At 48.2% G+C, this 12,629-nt stretch overlaps 1 protein-coding gene across 5 annotated transcripts in view; it reads right to left on the bottom strand.

Moving 5' to 3' along the window:
- Rnf144a (ring finger protein 144A) overlaps window positions 1-12,629 on the bottom strand; it is a 124,096-nt gene that overhangs the window by 30,282 nt on the left and 81,185 nt on the right. The gene's annotated exons all lie outside the window — the stretch shown is intronic.

Genomic DNA, 12,629 nt, shown 5'->3' with positions numbered 1-12,629 from the left:
GAACTCATACTTGGGACTGTGAACTGCATTTGACACGTGGCTGTCGAGGTCATAGGCCCTAGAGGTAAATAGACTACATGACTCTTCTGCTAAGTGGACATCATATTAAACAGCTCCTTGAGTTCTGACCGTCATACCCACAGAGGAGTGCATCTCTCAACCTTCATCAGAAAAGGTTCCTCAGTAGGGAAGTGATGCTACAACTAGCCAATGTGCACAGAATAAGAGACATTCAAGTGTTCCGCTTGAAAACGGGGCAGCCATGCCATACCCCTACTCACAAGGCTCAGAGATCATCGGAGAAGAAGAGGCAGAAAGAAAGACTGTAAGGGCCAAAGGAAGAGAAACAGCTATTACCAAATATGACAGGGAAGGGAAGGGAAGGGAGGAAGGAGAATGGTAAGATAAAGGGAGGGAAGGGGTGAGAGGAAGGAAGAGAGGGAGGCCAAGTTCCCTAAGAGCCATTTTCAAAGCTGTTTTCCAGAGACTTGGCATCATGGGCAAAATATCGCCCCGGGCTCTAAGCAGTGTTTATCAACCTGTGGGTCAGGACCCCTTTGGGGGCCAAACAACCCTTTCACAGGGGTCGCATATCACGTATTGACATTGTGATGCATAACAGTAGAAAAACTACAGTTATGAAGTAGCAATGGAAATAATTTCACTACAACATGAGGAGCTGTGTTTAAAGGGTCGCACCATCAGGAAGGTTGAGAACCACCGCTCTAAGCAGAGGCCCTTGTCCGTCAGCCCTCAGCTTCATGCATCGGCCAGGGCTCGGATGAGGACTCGGGCTCTGCACACGGCCCACCTACATCTACCTGTGGATGAGAGAGGCCGTGGGGTTCTGTTGGAAGCACAAGATGGTGGGGTTTATCAGAAACAAACTCTTTGTCATCCATGGGAGGCCTTCCCAATACAAGAGAGGGCAGGTAACGAGGTAAATACAGGAGCATCACCAAGTCCCACCAGGGCCACAGTGCTGCCCCAGCCCCAACCTAGACAGCACTGCTGACCTGCTATGACGTGACACTTGGCTGGGTGGTGAAGGTCTATTCTATGTGTGGCAGGCATGGAAGTGCTATGCCTTGTCCATGGTGGCAATATGAAAAGGGAGTATGGCCCTGTAGTCTTTGGAGTCAAGACAGACCTAGGCAATCTTGATCCCTCCACTGAGGCCATGGCGAGTACAACCTTGACACTTTTGGCCCCTAGTTCCCTAGATAATAAAATTGGAATGCCTGCCTTACTAGGCTTTCTTGACAGAAAAAAAAAATAATAAAGAATATCACAACGCCTGGCACAAATCTTGGTATAGCAGCTAAGTAAGCAGGGGCTGTTGTCTCATTTGTCCGCCCGTGTGGTAAGCCTTTTTACAGTCACAGGCATAAAAAAGCCCAACTCCTTAGCAACAAGATCATTGCTTACTGTCTATAATTACATCTATCTAATCGGGTCTCTGGAGGATGCTGGAATGTCTTAAACCAACCGAACTCAGAAAACTCGGACAACTTTGGCTGGAGTCCAAGATAATGACACAGCCTCATTCTCTCTAAACGGGAGACACAACAATTAAACCAGGTGTGAGATGTGTGCCCACGGGACGTCTCACAACCACACTGTTCAAAGGCTCGCAGTGAGTCACGTCTGGGTGACAGCAGCCCCGAGAGCAAGCTTAGCAGACCGATGGATTGTATCTCTGAGCAGTACACACTGTGATTATGTCATGGGAATATTGATTTGTTTACTACAGCGTGGCTGATCCTGCATCCATCGAAACCGCGGCCCTCTTTTAGATACTAAGTGGGTCATGACTCACAAGCCTTGTTTTCCAATCTAATGGAAAAAGATGTCTTAAAATGAGCACATGCACACACACACAAATCAGAAAACCAGGGAAACTTCTGTTACAATAAATAAACATGCCCTGGACAGGAACTGACGCAGTTTCTGATACATGTATCATCTTTCTTTAATCAAATGCCTTCCAAATACCAGACTGTTGTTAGTCCTTTTGCCTGTTAGATCAATAAATAGTCCTAAAACCAAAACCGTGAGGTGTTACCACTACCCCCGTGAAAGTGCAGGCTTGGGAGTGAGTCGTCACCCAAGGCCATTTGCTACAAACATAGGCACTGGGCCCCCAGAGCACATGTGCCTAACGCCAAGGCTGGTTCCAGGCTTTCTGTCTGATTTCCCTCTCTTTATCTTCCTTAATTAACTGCTTACACTGGGTCTGGTGACTCAGTCCCGTAATCCCAGTACTTTAGTGGATGAGGCAAGAAGACAAGGAGTTCAACGTCATACTGGCTACACACTGAGTTCCTGTTATGTAGCAAAACACCATCTCAAAGAACCAATACATGCACACACACCACACATACACACTATACCACACACACACACTCCTACATATATCACACACACACACACACACACACACACAACACACATACACACTATACCACACATACACACTATACCACACACACTCCTACATACATCATACACACACACCACACACACACACACACACACACCACACACACCACACACACACACCACATACACACACACACAACACATACACACTATACCACACACACACTCCTACATACATCACACATACACACACCACACATACACACTATACAACACACACACCACACATACACACACACACACACACACTATACCACACACACACTCCTACATACATCACACACACACACAACACACACACACACACACACACACCACATACCACACACACACACTCCTACATACATCACACACACACACACACACACACACACACACACACACACACACCACACAGAGAGGCTCTCGTAGCACAAGCAATCATTTTTGAAGCATCTCTGTTACATCCAAAAATTTTCCCAGAACAAAGACTACATCCACTAAACTGACATCTGAACAGACACAGAGGCAAAGCATAGTTTTTATTGTCAACTTTACACAAACCTAGTCACTTGGGAAGAGCTAACCTCAACTGGAAAACTGCTTCAATCGGATCGGCCCATTGCCATGTCTATGAAGGATTGTCTTGATTTCCAAGGGATAGGGGAAGGCCTCGCCCAATGTGGGTGTTGCCCTCACTAGGCAGGTGGGCCTGCGCTGTGTGAGAAAGGTAGCATGAGCCAGTGAGCAGCCTTCCTCCAAAGCTTCTGCTTCAAGTTCTTGCCCTAACAGAGTTCTCTCAAAGATGGAGTGTAACCTGCAAGACGAAATAAATCCCTTGCTCTTCCGGTCATGGTGTTTATCGCAGCAACAGAAAGCAAACCAAGACATCAGGGTACAGTGTCACCGGGTGTCAGTGAAGGCTTGGGAGACAAAAGGAACTTCAGGAAAGCAGCACAGACTACGGAAAGGAGTGGAGAGCAGGAACGGGGCCACAGAATGCTCCAGGCATTACACTTTCCACCGTGGCTTCCAACTCTTTGAAAGAGTTGAAAGGACAGACAACTCTGCAGATTGGCCAGGACACTCCCACTCCACCAGAAGCTTCCTGCCAAGGAACAGCGGGCCACGGAAACTGGCCTGGAACTCCAGTTAGTCAACCGTGAATGCTCTGATTCGGAACGCCTGCCTGGCTACTAACACTGCAACGACAAGATCCCAGACACGGTGGCTCCCTTGTACCCACTGTGGCTCGCTTGTAACCGGGTGGCTTGGGTTAATCACAAACCACGGTTTACAAAGACCACTCGGGGGGTAGATGTAGACAAGAGCCGTGCACCCCAAGAATAACCATTTCGGGAGCAAGGACCCTGGAATCACAGTTGGGTTTGGATCCTGGCTCACCCATCAACCAGTCTTGTCAGAATGGCTAAAACCGTCATCTGGGAGCCTTCCGCCGCAGGGTGTGGGTTAAGCTTGGCAGACATGGGAAATGTCATTCTCCAGCATGCGAGCTGTGGAGACACACTGCCCCAGGTGATGGCTGGACGTCAGCACTCTCCCAGCGTTTCTGGAGCTAGCTAGCAGTAAAGGAACTCTTTGTTTCTCCTCCATCAGATGGCAAGTTTTCTGAAGGTCAGAATGGCTTAGCATTCTTCTTTCTATTATCCACACCCAACAGTGCCAGTCAGTGGGGAATTGGTGCTGCACAGATCAACATACAGATGAGCCTGAACCTAGCCACCAACATGCTGTGTCTCTGCAGAAGGCTTGGTAACCTGAGCCTGCAGCAAGCTGCCCACACAGACCTGCAGAGAGCTGAGCTGCAGAGCCAGAGACTGGCACTGTGCACATCGGGAGATGGATGAACAGAATAGCATTCTTAAGACAGTTTCATAAGGACCTTGGATGGCCCTGGACCTAGTGCAAACTACCCACATGTCTCTTCCGGCAGGAGCAGTCCCCAAGACCACAGGCCCTGATGTCACTCACAAGCTTCCAAAATAGAAACGTCTCTGAAAATTAATGAAAGAAAAATAAAATCCAGACTTTACCTGTTTAAAAATAAGAAGGAAACTGCTCCTCTCTTATTAGTCTGTGCTCCTGCCAAAACAGGGACACTGTGTCTCCAAAGTAAATGTAGTTTGCATTCTCTAGAGCCCAGTTCTACCACTCACTGGTCAAGTGCGCATCACCATCGGCTGCACTGGGGTACCACCTGATCACACTGTGAACCCCAAGATTGCGGTATTTATTGGAAAAATCTGTTTCTAGTTGTGATGTGGCTCAGCCCTAGCACACACCTTTAACCGCACAAGAGCTTTCTGCTTGAATATTGTAAACAGGATTAAATAAAGTCAACCATGGGCCTAGTGGCAGAGCAAGCAACCAGTTGACAAGAAGAAAAACACAGAGGGGAAGAGGGAGCTAGGAAGATGGACAGAGAAATGCACAGGAAGGAGAAGGAAGAGACATCCGGTTGGAGTTTTTGTTTCAGATGGGATGGGAGAAGTCTCCTTCTGAGATGACAGCAGGAGAGGAAGGTCAGCTGGCTGCTTTCTCTGCCTCTCTGACCTAGCAGGTTTTCACCCCAGCATCTGGCTCCCGAGTCCTTATTGGTAAAATCTAATGACTGAGATTTAGTTAAAAAACAACATTTAGATTTTGTTAAAAACAACAGATACTAACCTCCCTGGTACCCTCCCAAGGCTTCTAAGAAGAGTTCTCTCAACTGCACAAGGGTACTTAACAAGCGTGTCTGCTGCCAGTGTCTGGTTATTCTGTGCCTGTTCCATGCATCGCTTGATCTGTGCTGATAACCTCCCTTTTAGAAGGGCAGGTATCGCCTCTTGCCACGGAGACACTTCATAAATAGTTACCTATTTACCTCCTATAACTCCTTACCTTCAGCTTTACTTTTTAAAATGTTTCAATTATTAAAACAAAAACTCCTACCTCCCAGCCTTACTCAGCTCACTAATCCAAAATAGAGTGGCCATCCTGGTCATGACATGACCAACCTGGTGTCTGAGGAGCATCCAGCGCCCAGTGTCCCTGTCCAGCATCACAGGACTTCTCACTCTCACATACACAAGGTAGTGTGAAAGGTGGTAGCATCTGCATCCCTCTGTTTCCCTTCTAGGCTCTACACAGGAGCCATGACTTCTCTGATGTCCAGGAAAGAATGGGATATCTGGGGCCTGTAGCTGCAGGTATCCAGTGAAGAGTGAACTAAGACACCCTTCCAGGCTGCACACAGAAGATCATGACTGTGGGTGCCCACTGAGAAGACCTTTTAAGGTCCACAGAGGGCCTGAACTATGCTTGCCCAGTGAAGGTATGGACTGAGGTTTGGCTGGAACAGGTGCTGATCTGCCCCTTGTCTGGAGTTCAAGGTCAACTCAACACAGTTTTTTTTAACAGGGAAGTAAGCTGGGACCTGAGGAAGGGGCTGAGGCCAGAGGAACCCTCTATGCCTGTGGAATGGTAACAAATCCTGGGTGTGTCGGGGGTAACAGGCTGTGTGGTGAGACTGGAAGTCTGAGCATATCACCACATAATACATGATCACACGTTATTTCTCAGACTGGTAACACTGAGGCCTCAACTCTGTTTGTTCAACCTCACCAAGGGAGACATGATTTTTTTACACAATGGTCAATCATTCTACCGAATACTGAAACCTGGAGTTTTAGGTTTGTTACATCATGCCAATGGGCTGGGGGCCTATAGAGCACACTGCTCAGAGCGTGTTCTTAACACTGGATATGAGGTGGATCTATTTATACATGTCATAGACGGGCTTCTTGGAAGAACACAAGGGGCCAGACTTGTTCCCAAAGCAGGAAGGAGGAAGGTAACCTTGGCTCCCTTCTCAGATCAGAAGATACCTGGGCTCGTGGGCAGTAGGAAGGAACTGTGACTCTGACCCACAGTGGGTGAGAAAAGGCCTACAGAGCAGCCCCTAGTTCCTTGCTCCACTTTTTGGAAAAGTAATATGGGGGTAACATGTTCTTAAAGACCATCATGAGATATGGAGAGAGACTGCATTCCTCTCTGGGACATGCCACTCAGCTCTGTTTCACAGGGCAACTGTCTACCACAGAAGATGTCACTGGATAGGATGGTAGCAAGGATGGGAAGAGGGAAGGAGAATCTCCAGGGCACAGGAGATCTGTGGAGACGTCATCGGTAACGGCCGGATCACACGGGTACAAATGAGGACTAGGAGGTAGAGGCAAAGTCTCCATAGTCAAGTTCAGACAAGCAAGGGCTAGAAGGTAGCTCTGCCTCAGAGGAACCCAGCTCTCCGTGGGGGCCACGGTGGACACCAGACATGAGAGCTTCAGGGACTGATGTTCAGGTTCTGGTGGCAAGTAGCTGTCACTATACAGTGATTATTCAACAGTATGGGCTGTGTGGCGTTCTGCTGTCAGGACACGAACCGTCATTTTTTTCTTGCACAAAGAACCTCATGTTCAAGCGTGTGGTAACTGTCACATTATATATTAGGACACAGACATGACAGCTTGGAAGGTCGTACCAAAAGCACCCAAAGGTTATGAATGAAGAATCAAGTAAGGAACTGAGAACACTAAGGACACTCAATAAACTGTCCTGCTTCAGTCAGGATTATGGGCTGTGCTCTGTATAACAGAAGTTGTCAGGACAAAACATGGACCTCAGTGGGACACAGCACAGCATGGCTGCCAGGGCATCGCTTACAGAATGTGTGTGTGTGTGTGTGTGTGTGTGTGTGTGTGTGTGTGTGTGTGTATTCACCTTTGCCATTTCAGTTCATCAGTGTCCCATGTAAAAATAAAGTCGATGATGCTGATAGGAAGCACAGATTCGGAAATCAGGGCATACTGAGCAACACTCCTGACAGCCTGTTATAACCTCCCCATCTGTTGGTTCTGTATCCCAGACGAAGAAATCTGTCCATGGCACAGGCCTTTAGGAGCAGAACAGAGAAGGGACACAGGAAGGTGTTTGGCATGCCCTGCCTTAGTCAGTGTTCTATTACTATGATAAAACATCAGGACCGAAAGCAACTTTGGGGAGGAAAGGATTTATTTCCACTAACAACACTCAAGGCCCTTCCATCACTGAGGGAAACTGGGACAGGAACTCAAGGAAGGAACCTGGAGGCAGGAACTGAAGCAGAGGCCACAGGAGAGTGCTGCTTACTGGCTTGCTCCTTGTGGCTTGCTCAGCCTGCTTTCTTAGACCACCCCACAGGCCCAGGGGCAGCACCACTCCCAGTGGGCCGGGCTCTCCCACATCAATCATGAAGACTGTACTCCTTGGACTTGCCTACAGGCCAGCCTTATAGAGGAATGGTCTCAATTTTTCATTTCCTCAAAGTTCCTTCTTCTAAGATACGTCTAGGTTTGTGTCAAGTTGACAAAAACCAACCAGCACAACTGACTCCTTGTCAACTTGACATACAAACACATCACCTATTAAGCTATAACCTTTCCTTTCTTGCTAATCCCCACGATCACATGTTAATATCAACATCATAATATAAAATATTCCCATTTTTAAAAGTCCCAGCATTCCTCCATGACCCCTTCATGTTTCCAAAACCAGTACCACACAGGAAGAGTCTTACACATTTCCAAGTTTGGCTTCTAGCACAAGGTACAGCTTGGCTGCCACTAGACCACAACTTCTGTGTGGTGACCCTGAGGAAACACTTCCCATAGGATTCTATTAAATGATTCTGGTCTCTTCTTCATCACTGCTGATTATTCAGCTTCAGGTGACCAGCATTTATTGTCCCAGCAAAACAGAGGTCTCATTTTAGTAGTTCTGAATTCAAAATATTATACTAATACCTTACAGTCTTTAAGGGACTCTCAATTTTCCCTTTGGAACTTCCCAAGCCAAGCCTCCTGTTGTCTGCATCTCTCTCAGTATTATCCTCCAAATTTCCACAAAGCTCACCAGGCTTTGAACACTTGATGACTTTTCTATCCCTAAGTTCCAAAGTCCTTCCACAATTCTTCCCAAACTATAGGGCCAGGTCCATCCCAGCAATACCTCCTGCCTGGTGCTATTTCTGTCTTATTCAGTTTCTGTTGCTATGATAAAATACCATGACTAAAAGCGACGTGGGCAGGAAAGGGGTTACTTCAACTTACAGCTCCTAGGTCCCAATCCATTAATGAAGGAAGTCGGGGCAGGAACTCAAGGCAGGAACTTAGAGGCAGGAACTGAAGCAGAAGCCATGTAGAGTGCTACTTACTGGCTTGATCCTCATGGATCACTCAGCCTGCTTTTTTACACCATCCCGGACCAAGGACATGGGGGTAGCACACTGCCCTCAGTAGACGGGGCCCTCTCACATCAACCATTAATCAAGTCGGTACCCCACAGACCTGCCTACAAGCTAAGCTTATGGAGGCATTTTCTCTATTAAGGTTCCCTCATCCCAGACATGTCTAGATTTATGTCAAGTTGACAAAAAAAAAAAAAACAAAAAACAAAAACCAACCAGCACCACCCTAAACCATCAATGCATGTTACCCCCAATTCCTTCTGTCAAGTATTAATGAGGGAGTTTTACAAGAACCTTGAGTCTGAGGTGAGCATGGAAATGCTCTGCTTGTGGCACATGAGTTGTGTGAGAGAATCTGAGGAATCCATTCCGGTCAGGAAGCTATTCAGAGCACAGAACACAAAAGTCAGTTCAGGCCCCTGGGCAGCTGGAATCAGCAGCCTCTTGACATAGAAACTCACTCCCTGCACCTGAAGTCACCTACCTAGCCTTTCCCCACCAGGTGGACCAACACCAGGATGCTCTCCTCTTCTGCTCCCTGGTTCCCTCATCTGCCTCCCTCCCTGATCCAGAGATGAGGCCTGACCTCTGGACACGAGGATGCAGGGTGAGACTCACCAGCAGGCTCTTGGATCCTAACTCCATTTGGCAGGACAGTCTGTTCACACTCACCAGTTTTCCCTGTGATGTGCATCTATACAAAAGTACCTGTCTTAGTGTTTCTATTGCTGTGAAGAGACACCATGACCACAGCAACTCTCATAAAGGAAAACATTTAATTGGCATGGCTTACATTTTCCAAGGTTTAGTCCATTATCATCATAGTGCTGCATGGTGGCATGCAGGCAGACATGATGCTGAGGAGCAGCCAAGTGCCCTACATCTTCGCTTGTAGGCAACAGTAAGTGGTCTGTCTCACTGGGTGTAACGAGCATATATGAGACCTCAAAGCCTGCCTTCACAGTGACACATTTCCTTCAGCAAGACCACACGTACTCTAATATGGCCACATCTCCTAATAGTGCCACTTCCTTTTGGGGGGCATTTTCTTTCAAACCACTACAGTACCTAAGCTCAGTAACATTTTGGAAACTATTTGCTAGAATCTTCTCTGACCAGGGCAGGCTGACCTCAACATGGTAAGACAGATTTCGTTTCTCCAAACCCTAATAAACCTACAAGTAAAGGGGTGCACAATTCTGCTGTCCCGGCAGACTCCTCACAGCAGCAGAGCTAGATCCGTAAACAAGAACCACAGTGCCTGGCGAAGGCAAGAATAAGTTTGAATCCAGAATGACGGAGGAGTCAAGAAGCTTCAAAGAGGGCTAAGAGGGAAGCCAAGGCAGTGGGAGGAGCCTAGTAATGGAGGTGCTTTGTGGCTGTAGAGAGAGGAAGCAGCTGCTAAGGCAGAGCTTTGAAGTCTTTAGCATGGAAGGTATTCATTCTCCACATTCAGAGGAACATTCCGACTGTCCCCCTGAGCAGCATCCTGTGTTCTTTCAGAACCCTTCCCTGCCTGCTGGGTCTTGAGGTTTAGCAAGACTAGCCCAGAGATCGGAGACAGGTTCCAGGCCCCTGGCTGAACCAATCAATGGACCCACCTTAGCTAATCCAGGAGTCAGGTCCTAAGGCTAGGTCTTTTCCTGGGAAAGAATTGTTCTTTTGGTTCAGTTACTGGTGACATTCCTCCTCCTCTTCATCTAGGGACACGTGGCTATGAAATGACCCTTCAAGTCACCGCATCTGTTCATAAACCCTATGGAGATGAAGATAAAAAGGCCCAGTCCTGGTATAAACCACAGACATGAGCAGGCGACATGCACCACAAAGAGACCCAGGTTGGGACAGGAAGGAGGCGCCAGTGACCGAAAAGAGACAAAGCTCATGAACTGGTGCTCAGAGACAACGCACATTCCAGGATATGAAGACCAGAGAAGACTGGGAGTCTGAAACCTTGCCAGGTTCCTAATTACCAACAAAGAACCATTGGTAGTGGAGCACAAGCTCATCACTCCACAGCTGGCCACTCCTCCTGTGGAGACTCACCGGCCCCACACAATGGCCAGCCACAGACGCCAGCCTGACCCACGCCATCAAGAGGGCCTTGTGGGAAAAACATCTTCCTTCCCCGGATCCAACATTACTATTCCCTGTGTAGCTCTGTCTTGAAGCAGGGCGCCTTCCTTCAGTGTGGCACAACTGACCAGCTTTCCTGGCTGTCTGATTAGGGGTCCTAGCTCCTCGATGGCTTATCCTCACCCCAGTGACCCCAGTGACCCCAGCAGAGGAGATGTTGTGTAACTGACATGGCAAGTTGACACCATGTACCCTTCTCAGCCAACACACAGGTGTCCCTATGACATCACACCCCAGAGCTACAGACACGACACAGACCGGACGCCTGTCTCCAACATTCTCAGTTTTAGAAAATAGCTACAGAGGAGAAAAAAAAAAAAAATTACAACTGCCATAAAATTACACTGCTCCTTGGTACTTCTTGGCCTGGCTTCTTTGAGGAAAACAATGGCTGTTTCTTACATTCCTCCACTTAAATGAAGCCCTGGGCGTGAGTTAGAGCTGTTTGTTTATTTTACAAGAATTCTCTAGACGCGGAAACAAAACCAAGAACGAAAGGAAAGGCTTGGCACGCGGGCAGGAAGACGAGTCTTTCCAGAGGAAAGAGCACGCGGTGGCTCTGACGGCCCCAGGTGACTGGAGAGAAGCAGGTGTGCCCCAAAGCCCTGACAGCAGAGGGGCTTGGGGGGACTGGTGGGAACCTCAGAAATGTCCCTTCGGGCAATTGGAAGGCACTCTGCAGAACGCCAACTTTTCAGCACAACTTGACAAGCTCCCGTCCCAGCTCATCTACTGGCTGAGATCTGAGCCCCGCATTAATCAGATGGGGAGGAACCACTCCATCATCTTCTAGTCTCCCGTTCCCCCGGCTGCTCTCCCCCACCTCCTGAAAGCATCAGAAGCAATTTCCTTTCCAGCAGGTTGATGCTAGTTTTTCCCGGGGCTTTAATGAGGCACGTGTCTTTGAATGTGAGCTCGGAGAGAGACCAAATCACTTTGGTTCATGTCCTGAGCCTTTATTGATTAGCTATTATGAGTCCTGCACTAAGCCAGGGATTGAGGGGATACATAATGAACCAGAAAGTCTTCTCTGCTTCCGAGAGGCAGACTAGAACCTACTGGGAATGAGATGTGGGGTTAATTAAGGCTCAGGCTCCTCGATCTGAAGGCATAAATGAAAGAGAGGGTGCAGGCCATGGGCAGGACAGCGAAGACACCCAGGCAAGGAGGTAGGAAAGACTTCCAGCCATGTTCTCATCTCAGCTCCACGGGCAGCTAGCTGCCCACACTCTGCAGCAGAATGACATCAAGTTCAAAGCAATGGGGCTTTTCAAAGAAGAGTCTATAGAGGGTTCTCGCCCCACTTCTATGCTTTTTAAAGACACTGTAGTATTTTATTTTGCCATCCAGTTGTAATAATATGTACCTGACAAACACAAACAGCACACTTAAGGTGCCTGACTTGATGTTTCCCTGTGTGTGTGTGTGTGTGTGTGTGTGTGTGTGTGTGTGTGTGTGTGTGTGCGCGCGCGTGCAGCGGGTGCATTCAGGTGTGTGAATGCAGGTGTGCGCAGAGGACAACCTCAGATGTCCTTGGTCCTCACCTTCCACCTCACTTCAGACAGGTTGTCTTCACTGCTTTTCTTTCCTCTGTGTAAGCCAGGCCAGGCGACCCAGGCGTTTCCAGGGACCCTCCTGTCCCCACCTCCCATCTTAGCTTACAGACGCTCATGCTGTGCTTTTGGTTGTATGTGAGCTCTGGTGATCTGAACTCGGGTTTTCAGCCTTGCATGGCCAGCCCCTGTGAATACTGAGCCTTCTCCCCAGCCCTGCACGCGAAGGGATC

Source organism: Peromyscus californicus, unplaced genomic scaffold (assembly GCF_007827085.1).
Source record: "Peromyscus californicus insignis strain IS unplaced genomic scaffold, ASM782708v3 Scaffold_1__1_contigs__length_55948999, whole genome shotgun sequence".
NCBI classification, from domain to species: Eukaryota; Metazoa; Chordata; class Mammalia; order Rodentia; family Cricetidae; genus Peromyscus; species Peromyscus californicus.
The sequence above is the reverse complement of the archived record's forward strand: the minus strand, read 5'-3'. Positions and strand labels throughout refer to the sequence as shown.